Source organism: Pinus tabuliformis, chromosome 3_2 (assembly GCF_031772625.1).
Source record: "Pinus tabuliformis cultivar Carrire ecotype Pingquan chromosome 3_2, CPIR1, whole genome shotgun sequence".
NCBI classification, from domain to species: domain Eukaryota; kingdom Viridiplantae; phylum Streptophyta; class Pinopsida; order Pinales; family Pinaceae; genus Pinus; species Pinus tabuliformis.
This window is the reverse complement of record NC_142302.1, coordinates 950,877,651-950,890,859: the sequence shown is the minus strand read 5'-3', so window position 1 is coordinate 950,890,859 and position 13,209 is coordinate 950,877,651.

The window sequence follows — 13,209 nt, the reverse complement described above, 5'->3', positions numbered from 1 at the left end:
AGTTTCACATCCAAGTTTTGCATGTTCTCGTCCATCTTTTGTATCATCTCATCCTTTACCTTTCCTTCTCGTTTGGCCTTCTGAAACTACAAAAAGGAATTCAAACTTTCAGGAATAACCTAACTAGTCTAACGTATAAGGAGTGTTCGTAATTCAATAACAATACTCAATGAAAAGATGCATGCAAAATCAGTCTAATTGTATGCTAACTAGCAATGTAAAATCAATTTATTTGAAAGTACCATTTGTTTATGGTTCAAAATATCACATGAATCAAATTGTTTCCATGTTGGACATAGCCTATGCCCCTCACTCTGGCAGAAATGTTCAATTAACTTAAAGGAAAAATAACATGAAGGGAAAAGGTATTAGAATGGCACCTAATGAATCTTGGAGAAAATTTGTAAGCTTAAAACTCCTAATATCACCAAAAAGAATAGTCATGTCATTATTAAATATGATTTCAAAAAGATACAACATAGAAAAAGGAAGTGACAAATGAATAATAGTGAAACTCTCCTGAACCCTTAAGATAGTCGCAATGCAATAAACCTATATGGTAGGTGGTTGGTTTTGGTTACTAACTCATATATAACATCAACAAGAACATAACGAGATTTTCTAATAGATTGAACTTCCATAAGGCACTCCCATTGAACACCAACTTTTGCCATTCTCTCATTTTTTTCCAAATCAACCAGACACAACTTGCTCCTAGTACAGTACCTGATGATTATGTTTTATCCCTTTACCATCACACAAAGTAGACTGTGCATGGTAACATTGAAATCACAAACTTTCAATAACTTGTTACCAGAGAAAACAACACAAACAAATCAGAACTGCCTCACTGGTTGATATTGTCATATAAATCAAGTAATTCTCACATGCAAAAATAAAATACTGTAATTTTCTTCGAGTGGGTCTTAAACTATTCAGATAAGTACTTTTTCTGACATAAACTATAAGATGAATTTTGATAATTGATTCAATCACGTTATCAACTATTTTACAAATTGGTATTGTTTGACTCAATTTAGTCAATATTTTTTATTCAACACAACTGCCCAATAAGTTGTAGCATAGGGGCAAGTTTATTATATGTTCTTCACTGAATTTATCATGATTTATCCATTTTATGTAGGAGTATGAAGTGATCCATGATGAAATAATGCACACCAATGAGAATGACTATTATTTTCATTATAATTGGTAGATCCAATGGCCCTTCCACTACTTCATAGTAAGTACTTGTACTTTAACAAGGCTTGGAACATGATTGACACCTTCTGCTACCTCGCTTTACTTCAAGCCTAATGAGAGACCACAGCGTGATTCCCAATTTAATATACTAAAACTCTTTCATAGAATAGAACAATATACGTATCAAATCTATCTCATCTTTGTTCAGGAAACTAGAAATGAACTTAAACACCAATAAAAATAGAATTTACTTTTAAACATTATGCCTTGGCTGATTTGGGGTTGCAAGTAGATCATGAATATGCTCATTGTAAACATCCAATGCGCTTATTGAGATATCGTATTAAAATAATCCATTTCTCTCATCAGCTACATGAAATAGCTCCTCCAATGTTCGATAGTTTACTCCCTTGTCTTCATGTGTTCCCTCCATCGTAAATGTCTTCCTAGTTCCAGTTTTCCCATACACAAAGTTACACACATTATATCCATCCAAAAATGAAATGAAAATTGGTGTAATATTGGAAAAAACATTCACTTCCCATGGAAATAGCTATAATCAATGAATTTGTGTACTTATTAATAATAAATTTCAGATCCAAAATATATTATTTTGTACATCTTACCTTGATTTTCTTGATTAGTAAATACTAAAAACACGATAAAATTTGAACACCTTCTTTGAAGAACCATTAACATGATGCTCAGTTCATTGTCTCTATTTGTATCAAATTCTTCCACTGGAGAAGCTCCTACTGATATTTCTCCATCACTCAATGGACAACATCTACAGAATGCTTTGATGTTTCCTAAAAAAGACCAGAAAATCACGTTATCTAACCTGCTAATCCTTGTGTAATGCATAAAAAGAATGCAATCAACAAGTTTCCTATGAGATTCAACAATTTATTTTAAAGCTTTTTCCTTTACATTGTGTCTTTGTTGAAAAAATTCTTGAGGTATTCACACCACATAACTTAACAGCTTCATAAAAATTAATAAAATGTTAGCAATGATTTTCTTAGAAACAAAATATTTATCACTTACCCAGAGATTGCACAATAGATGTCATGCCAACAATGTTAGGGATAAAACTAGCACATTTATGTGCCTCTTCTGAAAGGTTATCATAATCTCTCTTTAGTATTTTCTACCAAGTATTTAACAATATTATTCATAGAATATTTGACGAGGTGCAATACATGAAAAAGACTCAACTTAAATTTGTATGTTAGTATTATTCAATAACAAAGTTATCTGAATTTTAGCCTTCAAGTCTTGAACTAATGAAGCCCAAAAAACATTATGCCTTTGGTATATCTCATGAAGCTGCCTTGATTTAGAAGTTTTTCCTTCTATAGCTTCATCTGTAATAAGAAATTTTCTTTCATTAGATAATTCCTATTCGTTGGGTTAACAATAATAAGAAAAAAAATTCAATTTGTTCCACCTAGACATTCAACATGAAATAACATGTTATCGAGTTCATTCCTCAGGTTTTCATTTTGATGATTAAGGTCATTAAGGGACATGCAAGCCTCGTGGCATTCATTCCTCTTCAATTCATACACCCTAGTAAGCTCTTCAATATTCCTTTCATACTCCTCTATACATTTGGGAGTTTTCCTTCTAATCTACAAACTAATCAACAAAACTAACTATAATCCATCTCAGAGTATTTAAAATAAGTACAAGGGTGGGTCTGCCAACATCTCTCAATACATTGTGTTCCCAGTTTTCATCAGTCCTAGCTATCTACAATTTAACATTCAAAAATCCTCGATTTCAATTTCTTGTAGCCACATGAAAGACTACTTTTGAGACTGTCATAACTTCCTACCATCTGTGATTTGATTTTTGGAACGCATCATCAAATTACAATAGCTCAGCATATCATATCAATTGATCAAAATGATAAAATATATAACGGTATCAAGGTTCAGTTAGATCTTCCCAATCAAAGGAAATCATTGCACTTTTGTTTGAGCTTTTCAAGAGCTAAGAAATCAAGTTACTTTAAAAGATTCTCGCCAATTCGAGATATCTTATAAATAGAATTTTGATTTCAATAGTGAAAATCCAGAATATAACATGAACAGTTGCAATAATGATGTTTTGGTTCCTATACCGCATCTTCTTCAGTTCATAAAATGGACAAGATACTAGTGAACTGGATACAAAATCTGCCTGCAATCCTTTTCTCTCTGAAAATACTCATTCCAACCAGGAGGAAGATGCTCATTCCACTTTTTCCTCAACTCCAAGTGCCAAATAATCAAAGATTCTAAGGAAAAGTCTAGCAGTGCTCCTTCTGGAGCTATTTTCAACTTTAGATGTAATGAGAGAACGAAACGTGAAGTCTTTTTCACAAAATTAGAGAAAAAATTGAATGCAAAGGAAGCAAAGAAAAGCCAATTGCAAGTTAAACTGAACGAGTTTCAAGAAGCCGAGCTAAAGATGATTAGAAAAAGTTTGACATCTAAATCATCTCCCATGCCATCACTCTATCATGAAGTAGCTCCGTCAAAGGTTGAGTTGAAGAAGATACCTCTTACCCACCCAAAATAGCCCAAGTTACAGTGGAGAAAGAGTTATGTTGGTGTAGAATCTGAAAGTGATCCAAATCAAGTTTTGTAGAACATCTCACTTTAATTTGGACTAGAAAAAGAGCAATGGGTACGTGCAGACATGAAGACAACTACAAATAATGACATGGTTGGAAAGAGAAATGTCAAGAGATCATTGAAAAAGGCACCTTCTTAAAAATAATTGCCATAAAAGTATAGTGAAAGAAATTTTAGCCTAAAACAAGAAATTTCAAACATTCCAAAAAGATGATATGTTAATGAATCTACCAAGGATGGTAATTAAATCACAAGTACTAATTCAAAAAATTCTTCTAGCAGAAGTGACATAAATGGATTAACTCTGTAGAAATTTGGAGTTGTTGATGGTCAAAAGGAAACAAAATGTTTAGATGGGGATACTGGAATTGGAAACACCACCAATCATATAGACAATTAAGTTTTGCTGACTTTTGAATTTGTTGAAGAAGAACCAAATGGGACTAAACCTATAAGTAGGAAGAATGAGTTTTCAAAGACTACTGAGGTGAGCCAACTATGTAGAAGTATGAAGCTATTTAAGAACCGATTGAACCTAAAATATTACAAGGGAAGGATGAGATGCCAGAAACTAAGGCTCATGGTGACATATTGAAGGATTCAGGATTTGTTGCATGGGTGTTAGCTAAAAATTTACAAGTTACATATGGCTTGAATCTGGAAAGTTAATCACACTCCAATGTTAATCCATGTGATGGGTGGATCCAAGAAACAAAATTCATATGAAACAGATGGACCCCAAATCTATTTGATCATCCCAAAATGGTTTAGCTAAAGAAACGAATGGGAAAAAAAAATAACAACTTAAAGATGTTATTCCCTACTTCAATAATTCAAAGAGAGAGAATGTAAGAACTACCCCTTCAAAGAAAATAAAAAAAGGAAATGATAATATGATTTGAACTATGTACATTCATAATTTGAGTTCTCTGTTTCTCTCCTAAAATATCTACCTGTATTTTTGAGTGATTGGAGGTTGTTCCCTAAATGTCATTCTTGCAGTCCTCGTGAAGGGCGTCTTCCAATGGTTTTAGTGTTGATAATAAAATAATTTTTACTACATTTCTACTCCAATATTTATTTTGTATTGATAAGGTTTGTAGTTGTGATGTGAGGGTGTGTTTACATCCTATTTCAAATTCCTTATGGGGAGCAACATAGTTGAAAAAAAAAAAAAAAAAACTTTGAAGCACTGAGTTTGTTGAGTGGCTAGCTCTATATATATATATTATACCTGTAATTACAAAACTTTTTTTCATAGGTTCTATTGATGGGTAATTTTGATATACTATACTTGTTAAATTGTATAAAACATTGATTCTACTTGCATTATTATCTAAAAAACGATGTTTTTCTTATTGGTGTGGTACACGCTATCTAGAAAAGTCTTATCAGTGAGCTTTTGTAAGTTCTAGCTACATAGAACATTCTCCAAACTTTCTCCCAGTAGAAATGACTTGGAAAGTGGTTTTTTTTGGAAGGATCCCCCTCATGAGATAAGAATGCCAACCAAGTGCAAATACTATGGCCAACTTTCAACATGGTGTAAGAGCAAGGTATAGAAATTGATTGGCAGTGACTAGCAGATCTAAGCCAAAGTGAGGCTTGAAGAGAGATGTTGAATCATCACAACATTAGCCCCTAAATTATCATAAAAGGCCCCTAAATGTCTCAAAATCCACATGGTTTTGAAAGCAAATTCACAAACCAACTTCCTCCAGTTTTCAACGTCATTAAACCTTAAAAACCATAAACGAACGAACAAATAACCAATAATAAAAATAATAAAAGGGTTTCATTTCAGTTACCAATTGAGAATTCTTCCTCTATTCTTTAGAAATATCGACCTCTTCTTTGTCAATTTTGGCCTAGACATTCTTAGGATCAATTCCATCCACCATGCAACTGACGGAGAGGCCTTGTGCTTCAACAAGTCCTGAAACATGATGAACACCTTCTGCTACCTTTCTTTACTTCAAGCCTAATGACAGGCCACCAAGTCATTCTCAATTAAATATACTAAAACTGTTTCGTAGAATAGAAAAGTATTTGTATGAAATCTATCTCATCATTGTTCAGGAAACTAGAAATGAACTTAAACAACAAGAGGCAGAATTTAATTTTTAACAGTAATCCCTGACTGACTTGGGGATGCAAGTAGATCATGAATATACTCATTGTTCACTTCCAATATGCTTATGGAGATATCATATTTAAGTTAAGAAAGATTCTTCGGCGAAAATCACATGGAATACCATTTGTCGACGCGTTCCGAACCAACTAGTGTGGTTCATCGTCAACTTGTCCTGACGATGAACCACACTAGTTGGTTCGAAACGCGTCGACAAATGATATTCCATGTGATTTTCGTCGAAGAATCTTTCTTAACTTGATATGGATCACAGAAGCTTAAACTCTATTATATCATATTTAAATAATCCATTTCCCTCATTAGCTACATAAAATACCTTCTCCAATGTTCGATATTTTAATCTCCAATTGTCATGTGTTCCCTCAATGGTAAATGTCTTCCTAGTTCTAGTTTTCCCATAAGAGAAGATACACACATTATACCCATCCAAAACTTACATGAAAACTCGTGCAATATCGGCAAAAATAACCACTGCAAATGGATATATCTCTAATCAATGAATTTTTAAACTTATTAATAAGAAATTTCAGATCCAAAAGATATTATTTTGTACATCTTACCTTGCTTTTCTTGATTAGTAAATACTAAAAACATGATCAAATTTGAACACTTTATTTGAATAACCACTAAAAGGATACTCAATTCATTATCTCTATTTGTATCAAATTCTTCCACTAGAGAAGCACTGACTGATATTTCTCCATCACTAAATGGAAAACACCTACACAATGCTTTGATGCTTCTTAAAAAAGACCACAAAATCATGTTATCTAACTTGTTAATCATTGTGTAATGCATAAAAAGAATGAAATCAACAAGTTTGCTGTAATATTCAACACTTTATTTTATTTTATTTTCCTTTACAATGTCCCTTTGCTGAACTTCTTCTTTAGATATTCACACTGCAAAACTTAACAACTTCATAAAAGTTAATAAAATGTTATCTCCAAAATCGAATATTTATCACAATTACTCAAATATTGCACAAAAGATATCATCCCAGTTGTTGGATTAGTGGGTCCTGACCCAAGTTCAAAGTTCGTTGCACCAAACAAATCCCTACAATACTGGTCGTTTCAGCGTCAATCCGCAGAGTGCAGACTGATGTCTCACCCGAAGCAGTATGGTGGAATGCGCGAACCACATTTCTGCACCCAGAGATCAGCGTGATGTCGTTTTGTGACCTAAGTCTGCCTTCATGCAGATTTATGAGCCTTTATGGCTTATCGATTAACCTCCCTTTAATCGGCCTCTAAACCTCTGCGAAGGTCTATGATTGGCTTTTACGAACCATGAATAGGTAAATTAAGTACTTATGTGCATCCAAGATTATTCTTAACCCAGTATTTACTCAGATCTTCTTAAGTGTTCAATAACTATTACATACAATGATATAATCTTTGCATAAACCCTTAACATAAATTGTGTTCATATAACAATATAGATCAAGTCAAGTTGCGCTTTAATATAACATTATTTTATAAACCCATCATTCATCACAACATAAAGCACATCCATACATAACAGAAGTAAATAGATCAAACACAGGAATTCCTGTAACAAACTTCTTTATTGATATTCAGTGAATGCTTATAGGCTCAATACTTCCCTGCACAATCAACTGTAGGGGTCCACACACTCAGTTGTTGACTCTACTCTAGGCCTATGTGCTCACAACTATAGAGCCTTCCTTATTACTCTCTGTTCTAATTCTCTAGACCCTTTACATAAACAAAACTTGTTACTTTCCTTAGACATCCCTAAGACACACCTATTTATGCAATCTCGTGGTCGTAGATCATGGTTAGATCTTCAAAAAGCTGACTTAACTTACATAAATAAGGGTAAAACCCATTTTGACTCTTTAATTATCTATGTACTCCACGACCACAATTTGTGGAGACTTAAAATCTTTATACAACAAAACTTGGGATTTTTCCCCAAAACTTAACCTAGGGGACCCCATCCCAATAGTCCCCCAACACAAAGATCATGACTCACCCTCGAATCACTTGATTAGTGTGGAGATCTTGCCGTGAAGATCCCCCAGCTCCACTTGTACAACCTCTACTTCAGCCATGCTTTGCATGGCTGCTTGCTTGATCTATTCTCCCAGTCGCTCTATGGCTGGCCATGCACTGTCCTACTTAATCTTTTGTTGTGTACTATGCAAGTTTTCCAAATTTTCTTGTATGTTGGCCAAGACTATGTAGGCTTCATCCAACCAAGGCCCTAACCTAGTCTTAAGGACTCCCTATTTTTCTACACTGCTTCCACATGTGCAAGCAACTTCTTAGCCTCTTATAGCTTGGCGAGTCATTGTGCTGTAGCAACACTGCGGGTCGTTGCCCTTACATCATCGTATTTTTGTCAGAGCTCACTAAATTCTATATGTAACACCTACAGGGTGGGATCTTCTTGCAGGGTCGTCAGTACTTCCATAGCCTACTCAAACAGGGTGGTGCAATTCACAACCGCGACATCCACTATAGCGACTTCATCCTTAACAGTGGCTTCGCATTGCTCCCTTACCTTTGGCGGGGTTGAAGGTTGTGACTTTAGCTACAATTTAATTATCTTCAAGTTCAACTCACACTGAAATCTGGCCACCTCTTCATTGGCATCACGCATGCCCATAGCAAGTTTTAAGATATTTTCCTCAAGTGGTGCCTCCTCAGGGATATGCAGTTCTGGCACCGTTTTACATGCTTCTTCTACCGCGAGCACTAACTAAGTGCTCTATGCCTAGATTGTCTCCTTTGCCTTCAGCGCCTCTATCTTCTCAGCGAACATATGTTCATTTTTCTCCCGATATTCACTAATAAGGTTGAGCATGTGCTGCTCTTGTGCTCTGAACTTTGTTGTCACACCTCCTTGCAGCGTGTGGAGATACTCATTGGGGAGTGAATCAAGTTTGACGCATGTTACACTAAAATTTGTCACCATGACTATTTGCAGTTAGTATGGATTCATCAACTGTCATAATATCCTCCTTGGCAAGTCTCATACCTCTGCTCTCCATGTCAAACTCCAAGAAAGAGAGAAAGTCTTTAAAAATCTATATATCTATGGGTACGCAGTTTCTCTTAGCCTTACCTGCGTGTACGCACCCCAAGTTCACAATACCTGCGTACTTGTACGCTCTGTCTGTAAAGGGGAGGGTGCGTACTCCTGTAAAGGTCAAAAGGTGCAAGTTTCACTCCAAAAAAGTTACTTGTAGTCATTTCTAGAGCATTCTAGAAGCTTGTTTGACGTGTATGGAGCGCCTCCAGATGGTTCATGTATCCCTATCAAAGAGGAACTTATCCCATCAAGAGGGGAGCTATCCCATCCAAAGAGGGGCTTATCCCATTGAAGGTGGACCTGAATAACTCCCTCTAGAGCACTATAAATACAGGCATTGGGCCAGAGGGAGGGGAGGTTGAAAGCTGAACATTCCTAAGGGTAGATGCTGTTGGAATTAGGACTACCTTGTAAAGCTTGAGATGAGAGATTCCCATCCTTTCCTAGCCTTATTTGGAAGTGGGTGAGCTGATCAAAGTAAAGGAGAACTCTTGCTGGACCATAGGAGGGACCTGCACAACACCAAGGCTCAGGTTGTAATGGTTTCTTTATTTCGACTTAATACAAGTGAACTCATTTTTCTCAACAGATTGTTATTCATGATTTGTTTCATATACTCCTTGGTCTGTATGATGGATATGTATTATTTTATGAGTTTATCAGGTGTTATTTAATCTTTTGGCTTGTTAGTGAATGCAGGTTTCGAAGAGAAGGAGGAGCTCATCCGGATCAGCGAGGCTGGACTACTACAAAGCGTTGGACTAAAGGTATGTTAAAATCACCTGATTACTTGTATTCTAAATGCATGTTTACAGAAAGGTAGTGTTTGTTTGTCTTGTTTGTCACTAGAAAGCCTTTGCTTCTAGGGAGGTCGGTTTTGTCCGCATTATCAACTCTTTCCGCATGACAAAATGGCGACTCCGCTGGGGAATCCATTAATGTGATTGATTTTTCCTTTATATGAAATTTTGATCTGAGAAAAGTCGTTTGTTTTCAGGTTTTTGGCTTTCTGACTGTGTTTTTGGGTGGGCTAGCTTAGGGTTAAATTACATTTTAGTTTTTCTTTGTTTTGCTAGAAGTACGCAGCCTCTGCGTTGAGCATAGTGCGTAGCTATACGCACTGCAGCTTTGTGCACAGAGCGTACACGCACCTGTGCAAACAGGTTGCCTGTGTACCCTGTCAAAATTGAGAAAATTCCAATTTTCTCCTTTTTTGCCTTTTAGATTTTGTTTTTAATTTGTTTTTTTTGCCCAGATCCACTGGTTATTTGCCATCAATCTTCACCTAAGCTTGTTTCGTCAGTGTTGAGAGTTTTAGTGAAATTCATAGAGATTTTTCCCTAGGGTTTGATTTTTACGCTGGTCATGTAGTGACTTTGGCTTTAGAAGTCGTCAAACCTTGGATCTCCCTGGTTTTGTTCAGTCTTCTTAGGAGTCGGGCCTGTCATAGAATCCACCCTTGTGAGAAACCTACCTTTGTGTCCTCTCTTTGCCGAATCTCGAAAAAGTTTGTTGATTGAACTTTGAATTTTATTCTTGAGAAAAAGAACAAAAGATTTTGATTTTTGTTTTTGACTGGTTTTTGGTTCTGCATTAGCTGGTCCTTAGTTAAATTTTGACTAAGTAAAACATCCAAGAATCATCTTTAGTAGGCTTTTTCCTCGTTAGATTTAGTTTTTAGGTGCATTTCTCTTGGATTTGATTTTGAGTGAAATTGAGTTGATTTGATTGCCATAGATTTTTTAACTTTGATTTCTGTTAAAGTAAGTTTTACATGCTTTGTTAATTAGGAAAAAATACAGAAAATATCTTTTGAAGGAAAGTTTGCTTTGGTAGCATTTGAGTCTTTGAAAGGAAAAGGAATTTTCGTGAAGTGATTAGTGGTCATATGTTGTATGTTTTGAAAAGATAAAGAGCTTGTTTCTTTGATTTTCATTGCCAAGAAAGTTGTCTTTATATCAAATTTGCATTCTCCAACTCTCTTAGCTAGGGAATTCATTGAAAAATAAAATTAGTATAAATCATCCGAAGTGCATCTTTTTAGTGGATTTCGGTTGAGTCTACACACCATCAATTTCATCTCCACTACCTTTTGTCTTAAAGAAAGCCATAAAAATTAACGCTTAAAGTAAAATAAACTTAGTAACTTTTTATTTACTAGGGCTCTGAAACACCCATATAGATCAGGCTAGTGTCTTGGAGTAGGAGAGTAATTAACTCTCCAAGATAGTAAAACCAAACAAGTAGCTCATCTTGTGGTAGGATAAATCCAATTGTTTCATTTGTACTCTGGGAAAGCTCCTCTTAAAGGAGAAGCACGAGACCGTGTCCAAACCAGTGAGGGAATCAATCCTCCTTCATTGGGAAAGACGCCAGATACGCACGTACTACAAACGGTAAACCTCGGATTATTATCGAGGAGCCTGGGCTCACTTGTCAGTAAACCTTGGATTATTGTCAAGGAGCCGGCAAGGGGATTGAGCTTGTTACTCTGCCCTTGCGTGCTATCGGGTCGTAGACTGTTCCCCCAGGTATATTTGCTGCTGTTGGTAACCTTAGTGACCATTATCTTTAGGATTCTACCGAGGTGACGGTGGAGGGAAGATCCCACTGTACCTAGAACAGACGTCGGCTAGACTCACTTGGATTTTCCGGGGGGTTCACTTCACTCGAGATGATTAAAGTGGAGGAACTTGTGCTGGTCTATTCATTAAGCAGGTTGCCGGGGTAACTGTTCCACCCACCACTTCTGTACTGAATTCGGCGATGTTGGGTTTCATCTCCAACTAGTGTCTTCGGTCTGGAAGGCTATTGTTTGTGTATGGTTTGACGCCCTAGATTCTTTAGGCGTGTGATTCGAATTTGTTTGGTTCTTTAGAGACTTTAGGTGGTTTGCTTTGAGATTTTACTTTGTTTGCGTGTGCAGTAGTTAAAAGTTTTTAACTGTGGCTGAATTACCGAGACAGTCCCGTAGACTTTGGGGGAAGTCTCCTGAGATTGTTACCGTGGCCGATTTGTTGAGGAAGTCCCGTAGACTTCGGGGCGAACCTCCTGAAGAGGTCCCGGGTCATTACGAAGGTTTGAAAGTCCTTGTAACTCCTAGTGGCAGTAAAGTAGGTTCACTTGAAGAAGGAGAGTCATCGTTGGTAGTCCATCCAGATTACCAAGGTCTAGAAACAGGTTATAATCCTGAAGTTGTTGCAGTTTCCGAGCTTGCTGGTAGTTTTTCATCTACTAGTGATATAGGCGAAGAACCTGAAATATCTGAACCTGTTACTCCAACTTCTAGTGCACCGGATTCACCTAGGGTAGAAAGAGTCATCATCGAAAATCTTCCTGCTGGTTTGATCGCTATTGAAGAACTTGCTCCAAAGGAAGAATTTGGCGTCTCTATCCTTGAAGATCAACCTACTATTGAGCTAAGGGAGCGTGAATCCATCTTTTACAGTCCTCCTAGAAGTACTACTTGGTACCTTTCGTTAACCAATTATTTGGACAACTCAGGGTTAAGTTTTTATCTACCTCGTACTCCTTATCCACCTGGACGTATTTATACTCCTGTAAATATGTCTGGTCAGTCGTCCGTGTTCACTCAGTCTCCTGAATCTTTCTTGTACGGCAGTCCTTCAGTTACCTTTGGGTATCAGTCACTTTCTGGTACTTTTGCGGGAGCATCTCCTCAACCCATTGAACATGGGTTATTAGCTGGAAACAATGGTAATAAACCGTTGGGTGTAGGAGACATTTACATGATGTGAGGTTCAGTTCCCGGTTCTCAACCTCAAGGTGGCCAATTACCGCCTGGGGGTCAACCTCAATTAATGCCTGGGGAGCAACCTCAAGGTACACAAATTGCATCTGGGGGGCAACCTCAAGGACAGTATGTACCCATAGTACAATACATTCCTCAAGGTCAACCCCAACCTCAATATGTACCCCAAGGTCAACCTCAGTACCAATTCATATCTCAAGGTCAACCCCAGTATCAGTATTTACCTCAAGGGTATCTACCTCAAGGTCAATACTCGAGTCAAGGTTATCAACCACCTCATGGTCAATCTTATGTTCAAGGTATGGGAACTGTGCCTTTCAATTATGAATCCTATCGTCAATCCGGTTATGGATCTCAATATCCTCAACCTGTCATGGGTCAATACCCTGAATGAA